Raw genomic sequence first — 9,113 nt, 5'->3', positions numbered from 1 at the left:
ATTGTTTTTTTTGTATATTTTGTCTATTGAAACAGGCATGTCATTAATCAATAGCTTAATATTTGTAAATACACATGTATAGGTTCATCTGTTATACATGTTTTTATGGTGCTGCATGTTTTATGTATGGCAATTTCACATTTTTGCATACAGTTATTTGTACAGTTATACAGTTATTTGTTATATTTATGAACATGTTGAAATGATGGATTTTTTTTAAGCCACGTGAACTATGTAACAGCTATGTAGCGAGCTGTGTTACAGTAAATACCGAATTTATTCTTCAGCGAATAGAAATTTATTTTAACTTGCTTTAATTGACTTAAGGCTGAAGCGTTCATTCATTCATATGTTTGTTATAATGGTCTTTTATCTACTTCAAGCAACTCACCTCAGTGAACTTAATTTTCTCTTTGTGTTCATTCCAGACTGCAGGACTCAGGGCTGTGTGGGCTCTGGACTGTCAGCTACACTTTTTTTTTTTTTTTTGGGTAATGCTCTTAAACAGCACCGAGGTCGATGACGGTCTCCCTGGACAGGCCCGGGATGCAGCCGCTCATCCAGCCGACATGACGGGACCTCACAACCTCTCATGTGTCCTCCTGCAAGACGAAGCTTCATCAGGGTCATGACGAGCTGAGGACCCTATTAAGTAAATGCATCTAAGGACAAGACTGTGCAAAGAACACAGGTGGTGTTTTTTTAATTTCTTTGCACAGGTTGAGTGTAGGTGATCAGAGGCGGTGCACTGGCAGCATGTCTGACACAGCTGGACCTTGGTCTCCTCCACCATAACGCTGCTTGACACGTCTGTAAAAATAACTAAACGGTAACATGGCTGTTTCCTCATGTTTGAAAACCACGGGTAGGCCACTGCTGGGGTTGTGGTGTGATGCCCTGAAACACACCTCTTCCAGTTATTGTGACGCCCTCTGACGGAGCAGATTCCTCCTATATTATTGTTCTGTATCAGTGGATGGGCTGTCACTCTGGAAGCTCCGGCACAAAGTAAACAAGCGCGGCCCCTCCCTTGTTCTCACCGTTTCATGTTGAAATGGAGCAGTTTTTGGTTTAATGTCGTGTCATTGTGGAATGTCCCCAAAATATGTCGTTGCAAGCGTGTGATCGCTAACTCAGAAACGCGCGATGACCACATGCACACACACACACACACACACACCTTCTGTCCATCACACTCTTTTCTTTCTCCTCATCTACGCTTCCTTCTCCCTCCCATCGGTTTCTTTTTGGCGATGCTTATCTGTCCTCCTTCCTCCTTTCCTTTCCTAAGTACTTCCGCTCCTCATCTTCTCTGTCCTTATTTCATCTTCTACCTTTGTCGCCTCCCCTCCTCTCTTCTCCTCCTCTCCTCTCCTCTCTGATCTCCAGCCTGCTGCATCATTGCTGAAGCCACGTGCTCTCTGTTTATGATCAGGAAGGGGAGGGAGATCGAGCGAGATAGATACATAGAGACAGCCTGTAGCCCTCTCTCTCTCACTCTGTGTCTCTCTCTGTGGTGTGCACACACACTCACACACACACACACACACACACACACCACACACTCTCAGCGACACTCTCTGGCAGAGCTCAGCAGCCTGGGGGACGCGCACACACCGACACAAAGACCAAACACACAGCTGAACCCAGACGGCAGCGACTGGCGCGGCTCTCCAGCACACCACAGGTACAGTAAAGCTTTATTTGTGTCGGTGCAGCATGAGATCTCCGAGCAGCGGACAGCCGTTTGTGTCTGATCATGTGTGTCAAACAGTCGCCCCGAAGCTTCAGAAGTGACCGTGAGCCAGGAGCGAGGCTGAAAACTCTTCTTTGACACAACGCTGAATGCTTCCATGTTGTAATTCAACTTCATCTTCCATTTGTCCGCGCTGCATGGGAAACAGAGTTTGCCATGTCGCTGTCTTTTGTAAGAGCAGGATTACATGAGGAGGAGGAGGATTTTAAAATGAGGACAGGATTTTGGCACAATGTGCGAATCCTGCTGCTGAGGCTTTGTAGTCTGTACTTTACTTCAACCCCCCTGTCCCCCACCCCTCCCCCCCCATCTGCCACCCCCCCTGTTGCCTCTGCATTGGCGTGAATAGGATGTTGACAGGTTGAATTTATTAACCCCCTCTGGAAACAAAAGTGCGTCATTCCCTGTACGTTAGAGCAGCAACTTATCAAACTTACCAAACCCAGCACCGCCCGAAAACCAGCCGGATACCCTGCCGCACGTCTTCCCCCGGACCCCGTCCCGGCCTGCGTGTCTTTACGTTGGACTGATGAAGCTGGGGTGATGTTGATGTTGGGGTGGTGCTGTATGTACGCAGAGGGATCCTTTTCTTCCTTTTAAGATCAGGGAGGACAGGCGTACATGTGTGCTGCTGACAGACGGAGCCGTTTGACAAATGCAGAGTAGGTGGGGAATCATAAAAGTTGTTGGATTTGGCGCAGACTTAGCTCAGCCGTGGCCTCTGCCCGCGGCATCGCTGGATGCTGCTGGCACCGTGGAAATCCCCGTCTGCAATCTGGGAAAACCGACAGGAGGTGGTGATGCTTTTTATGTTGAGAGATTATGGGATTGGGGGCTCGGACAAAAGGGTCCTCTAGCAGTCATGTGGATCAGAGAGATCAAATCCATTATTCTGTGGAGAATGCCACTGCGAGTCGAGGACAGATCGTTAGGGAGGAGGTCTGAGAACAAAATAATACGCTCATGTCCACTCCATGATCTTTTGTCTGACAGCGAATTTACCTCTTTTCAACCAAAACGGTTCTGGTCTTTGAACCAGTTTCATTCAGGATTCTTGGATCCAAGGTGCTAACTAGCAAATAGGCCAGTGCCACTTTTCACGAGGACTATGTGCTCCTTTATTTTTTTTTAAATCATTGATGATGACAAACCCAACCTTCAGTAGCTCCTCAGCAATTTCAAGATACGATTTATGTTTTCTATCTTCTCCTGAAGTTCAGGAGATGTCCAAATTGAAGGCAGTAGATTTGTCTCTTTGTCCCTTGTCTCCATCTTCCCTTGTAGAATAACACACGCCCACTGTTGTTGTCCTCTGGGTTCTCACTACAGGTCCTACTATTATCAGGTTTCAAACCACTTTATTTTTGGTCAAAATGCTCAGAACAGTTCATAATGAGGTTCCTTGTTGGCTGAAAAGGCCAAACCGTTGCTCCCCCTGTGTGGATCAGCCTGTAGGTCTGCAGACAGGTGACAGGTGACACGTCTGTGGTTGTGAAGTAATGTTGACTTATTGACTTTTGATGATTTTGAGCAGATGTACCAGTGAAAACGTCTTGCCTATCCTACTAACCTTTGCTGTTCAAAACCCCACAAGGTCCTGCTTTGGGCTGCTTCTCTTGTGCAGCTACTTTACAGGATCCAGATCATAACTTCTTGATTCTTGGATTTTTTTTTTTTTTTTTAAGCTAAACATTGTTAAGAATATCCCGAAAAACTTATTAGCAGATTTTACTATCATGCCGCTCCTCCGCACACGAAAGGGCAGCCGAAGCTGTGCTCGCCTTCCCAATGGGAGCGGGTCTGTTTCTCAGCTCCGGGAGTATAAATAGATTTACAAAGAGCAATACACCCCTGCTTTTGTTCCTACACGAGCCACACTGAGCCAGACAGAGCCGCAGCGCTGTTCCTTGTCCCTGCTGCAGTTGGACCATATATACATGTTTAAAGATAGGACTCCACCCATTAGACTAGAATAAGTATAGTGTATAGAGTTTGGGTAATGAGTGAAGTTTTCTGTGCCCTGTGGGGCAAGGCGGCTCTGTCCAGCTCCAGTGTCGGAGGGGGTTGACTGAGCTCTCAGTGACTCAGTGGTTACTTCACGAGGCACGAGATTTGTTGCAGTCAGCGCTCACTTTCTGGCCCGTGTTTTGGAACGAAAACTCTCCATCCGTTAGAGCTTCGAGACCCTCCCGATCCCCCCACCAACTTGCATTTTCAGCTGCTCAGCGATGAGAGACGGTGCTACAAGCAGGGGACTGGTGTGGCACCAGATTTCAGGCGAAAAATCCTCGTTGTCCAAGCCCAGGGAGCAAATGACGAAACAGAGGTAGTATTCCAGTATTTTAGCATGGAGATCGATTGCTGTTTCACTTGAGGTTTCTGTCTCTGATCTGACTTACTCGCTCACTGTTCTGAGTTAGTGTGACTTCACTGAGCTGTCAGTGTTGTTGCAGTTCCTGCTGTTGGTCAGTAAAGGCTGATAAAGAGTCATAGCTGCTCCCTGCCCCTTTAAGGATGTGACACTCTGGAGAGGCTGTCGCTCCCCGTCTCTGATGGTCAGGGGTCGTAGCTACAAGGCAGAAGGTGTCATGTTAGACAGGAAAACTGTGTGCTTCCATCATTAACCTTCACATTTCTCTCCCTCATCGTCTTGAGCAGTTTGACTACATCCTATAAAATTTGTCACGTAGCTAATGATAACAGTGTCTGCTCTTTGTAGTTATTGCATGAACTCTCCTCATACAGTTCTGTGAATCTTTTTGCCTTTGCACCTGCAATGCACCAACACCAGTACAGTAGATCTTGTCTCTTGTATTTTTATACCCGCTGCTAGATGGGGCCTGGATTGTTTTGGAACTTCCCTCCCAAGGCTGGCTGCACGGTTCCACAGAGCCTCCTGCAGACCATGTACGTAGGAACGTGAACCAACCCACCTCCCTACTTGACGTAACACACCGTGTCGCATAGGTCTCCTTTATCCAACCTGTGGCATTTCCGTCCATCGCTCCATCCTGTCAGTCAGTCAGTCCAGTCTTTCACCTGAATTCATTTAGGAGCAGCAGGAGAGCTGGAGAAACACATAAACCTGAAGAAAATTCATCACTGAAGCAGTAATCATGTGACACAGGCATAGGCATCTACCATCGAAAAGATCCTGTTAAGAATCATTTTGAAACCACAGCAGATACTGGAACAGATACTGGGAATTAAACTGGGAGCAGAGCCAGGTGCAGAAAATTCCCCCATTGCTAGAAAATATTCATGTGGAAACATGACTGCAGTGAGCCGGGAGCGGTCCGGCATGATTTGATGTTTTCTGCTCATTTTGCTTTGTTTTCCATCCATTTAATGTTAATTTAGTCCGTTTTTACATGCAAACACCATGATTAAACATATTTAACATCAGGTCTGCCATACCTCCCAGGCTCATTTACTCCCACTCAGTTCTAATCAGCACAAACTCAGCAAATGCAATCCATCACTATGGATCAGAAGCCAGCAAGTGTATTTGTAAAGATCCATCAAGCTACAGATTTTTCCATTTCAGGATCACAGCAAGAGAGAAGATAAGTCAGGACAGGGTGCCTTACTTCCTGTTTTGGTTGTAAACAAGAAAAAAAAAAAATTAGGACCCAAGTTTTGTCATTCAAGTCCATTCAGACCAGCGGACAAATCAAAGCAAGATGCTTCTGCCGGATCTAACCTCTGAAATGAAACGCACCTTAAAGCAAAACTGAAGAGGTGTTGGGTTGCGCAGTCTCCTGGACACGGTACAAAGTCCACATGACAAAATACTCTGATTAACTGTTTATTTCTATCTCTCCATTCACTTCCATACCACTAAAGAGCTCCCAAAATTACACTTTTAGCACATAAATGAATACAAACAAAGTGGATTCTGCCAATATTTAAAAAAAAAAAAAAAAAAAAAAAAAAGCAAAAAAAAGCAAAAAACAAGTCCTGGTACCGTTTTTTTTTTTTTTTTTTTTTTTCATATAATTGCAAGTTTCTGTTACTATCAGGCTGTTTTGTCCTGGCACACAGCTACTATAAATAATCAGAAAAAAAAAATAAAAAGGAAAGAGACGTCAAAAAGTGGGTACCAGGATTTGTTGTTTCTTATATTAGCATAACCTAATTTGTTTGCACTTTTTTTTTTTTTTTTTTTTTTTGCTAAAAGTGCTATTTTTGGACTAGCTTTGCTGCGCTATGAATGTGAATGGAAAGTCTGAAATCCAGTGTTGTGGATCATCAGAGCAGCTGATGAGGAGGTTTCATGTGGACTCCTATCACGTCCAAGTTACTGCACGACCCCCAAACCTCTAACCCCAAACTACATTTTACACAAGTACAGTCTGCTGTCTTTTTCTTAATCAGGATTAATTCCTGATATTTATGCAGTGATGCTATAATATTTGCTTTAATTTACTGATAAACAAGTTCCATGGTGCTTTAATAGACTCGGAGCTTGAGAAACACAGCTGGAAATCAGGTTTGGAGATGAACATGAAGTGAGGATGTGCTTTGTTTCGGATTCACACGGCGGATGTGAACGGTGAACCTGATTCAGTTTGTCCAGCGAGTTTGAGATCAGGTTCCCCAGCAGCTTTTCAGTGCAGATTCAAATCTAGATTTGTAGAGCCCCGCCCCATTTAAACTGGCCTCTGAGCCAACCTGCAGTGGCACCAGTGCAGTGAACCAGTCTGCAGCATCACTCCTGGCTGTGAGCTGCAGCGTGGAGACTGATGGGATGTGATCAGGTGATTGCTAGGTGACATTCACCCTCATTGAACACCCTGGGTAATAAAGCTCAGGAAAAGCCGGGGCATAACATCACGCATAGTCATCACACACACTCACTCACACACACACATTCTTTCTCTCAGTGTGTGTGTTATCTATTATTGTCACCCATCAGCTTTGAAATGCCAGCCTGGGTGCTGGCTGTTCTGTGTGAGTGCCTGAGTCAGTCTGGATGGAACTGCATGTTCCACGCATCTCTGCATGCATAAAGTCTGAGTGTGCACAAGTATGGAATTATTCTTCAGTTTAGCTCTTTTAATACAGTCATTTATTCATTATGCAGTGATGAAAACAGCCTTGGTAAACATGCTGTGTTTGTTGGTTAATTAGCCAATAAATTGTAGAATTTTCTTTGACCTTCTTTTATATGAAATGCTTGACAAGAAACCAGTGAAAATCTTATTTTGGAGCACATCAAGCACCTTCACCCGTGTGTATGATGTTAGCAAAGGCAGAAATAGAAATAGAAGCACCTTGATGGGCAGAGTGGATGTGACACAGGGATTATTTCATTAAGTCGATGGTGTGTGCGCTCTGGTGCTGCTGACATATTGGTTATTGAATTTCTGCACCATGCCAGGCTGCAGCCACGACTGGACATCCGTTAAAATGGAGGACGGCATAGGAGGGGTGACAGCTTCATCACCCCTGTGTGTGTGTGTGTGTGTGGAAAAATGATTTTATAATTTGCTCTCAGGGTTTATTTTGACGATGGCACGCTAAACACTGTTCTCAGTGCAGTTTTGAAATGTCCTGGTTGTTTGATACTGAATTCATGTCTGGAAAATTCCTGGCTTCTTAAAAAATGACGGGACTTGGGTTTTATTGTCGGCTAATGTGCGCAGAATAAACACAGCCTGGGAAGAGATGCAGCTACAGAGCGTTTTAGGTTTTCAGTGTCGGCTGTGATCAAACCATGTCTCTTCAGGATTTGCGTGTGGTTTGTTCAGGAAACCATTCATCCACCCGGCTCGCTCCACTAAGCTTCGCACCTCGACATCTGGTTCTCCATTCGTCTCAGGAAGGAGGCCGGCGAACACTCCCCTCTGGCCTCAGTGTGCGGCTGGTAGCCACACACTGTCTGCCCGTCTGCCTCGCTGGCGCCCGTCCCGCCGCTCTGTGGTCGGCCCATAGAAACACAACCGCTAGAACGGACATTTGGTTTTTCGGGATGAATGCCTGACAGTCCAACTGTGCCATTCAGCTTGAGCCAATCATGTAAGAGTGGCGGCTGCTGCCGTGATGTGTGGCTGTCAGGGAACGTGGCGGACACGTTCGGCCGAGCTCTTTACAGAAGAACTGATGGATTAAAGGCTTCGCTGGTCTGTCGCTGCTGACTGATGCCCTGTGTTCTTTAAAAATGAGGCAACAAGTGAGAGACAAAGAGGAAGATGTGGCTGCTTATGATTCTGAAAAATGTCATATCATATCATTAGCTGGATTTCCCCCCACATAACTTTCTTTTAAACATAAATAAACTAATAAAAAATGTAAGCCATTAATTACTAAATAAAGAAAGTTAGAGTTTGATGATATGTAGCAGATTTTTTACAGCCCAAAAGGGTCAAAAAATGTAAACCATTTAGAAAAAGGCACCAGAGGAAAAGATGAAGCTCGCCATAGCATTACGGCCAGCTTTCTGTTAGTACTCTGAGGAAGTACGAAAATACTTTAAAATACTTCTTATGTTCTGCGGTGGCTACTGCTCCCCTGGTGGAGAGATACAGGAAGTGCAGCAGTTACTGGATCTTTCCAGGGGCCGGATTCTCCAAAAAGTTCTTACTAATAATCTTAAGACGTTTCTTAAGAGGAAAAATGAGAAGTTCATAAGAATGTTCTCTATGTGCTATTCCCCATTATTTTCTTAAGAACTGCACATTATCTTAAGAACTTCTTAATTTTTTCCACTTACGAACTTCTCAACTATCTACCTTTATGTAAACAAACAGCCTCGAGCTGCAACCCACAGCAGTTCCATCTAAAATACAACAAAACAATATCCATTATAGTCTCAACTTTGATTTGATGTTATAAAAGTGTTTTCTCAAAAATTGAGATACATACTTTGTATTGGACAGCGACGATATTACTAACCTATTAGTTAATGGAATCTAAATATAACTGACACTTGACAAAATGTCCTCATAGACTCAGAAACAATAGCCTACAAGTGTCTAAATATTGGTTTAGATATTAGACTGAATTACAGTTTCGATAACGATTATCACTATGTTAACATATACAATGTAAAATTATTAAGGTATTAGCCTACTACATTAATATATGTTATATAATCAAATTCTGCTCTAAATTAATCAAAGATGTTTGAAAAATAGCTTACCTTCACACAGCATGTGGTTACTTAAGACAACCTTTACCTGTCTTAAAGTTACGATACTATTTAAGAAAAATAGTAAGATAATTTCTTTCAAGAATCCCATTTATTCTTAAGAAAAATCTTAAGAATAAAGTTGAGAACATTCTTAAGATCTTTTGTTTGGATTCTTAAGATATTTTGTTTGTGAATTCGAAAATATCTTAAGATTCCTCTTAA

At 43.7% G+C, this 9,113-nt stretch overlaps 1 protein-coding gene across 4 annotated transcripts in view; it reads left to right on the top strand.

Moving 5' to 3' along the window:
* The first annotated feature begins 1,511 nt into the window (after positions 1 to 1,511).
* The window catches only part of ndrg4 (NDRG family member 4), a 59,346-nt gene continuing 51,744 nt past the window's right edge, over positions 1,512 to 9,113 (top strand). For all 4 annotated transcript variants that reach the window (XM_030052751.1, XM_030052749.1, XM_030052750.1 and 1 more), the window contains exon 1: positions 1,512 to 1,687. The gene's annotated coding sequence lies outside the window, so the exon portion shown is untranslated. The remainder of the gene's footprint in view (positions 1,688 to 9,113) is intronic.

Source organism: Myripristis murdjan, chromosome 6, assembly GCF_902150065.1.
Source record: "Myripristis murdjan chromosome 6, fMyrMur1.1, whole genome shotgun sequence".
Classification (NCBI taxonomy): domain Eukaryota; kingdom Metazoa; phylum Chordata; class Actinopteri; order Holocentriformes; family Holocentridae; genus Myripristis; species Myripristis murdjan.
The sequence above is the reverse complement of the archived record's forward strand: the minus strand, read 5'-3'. Positions and strand labels throughout refer to the sequence as shown.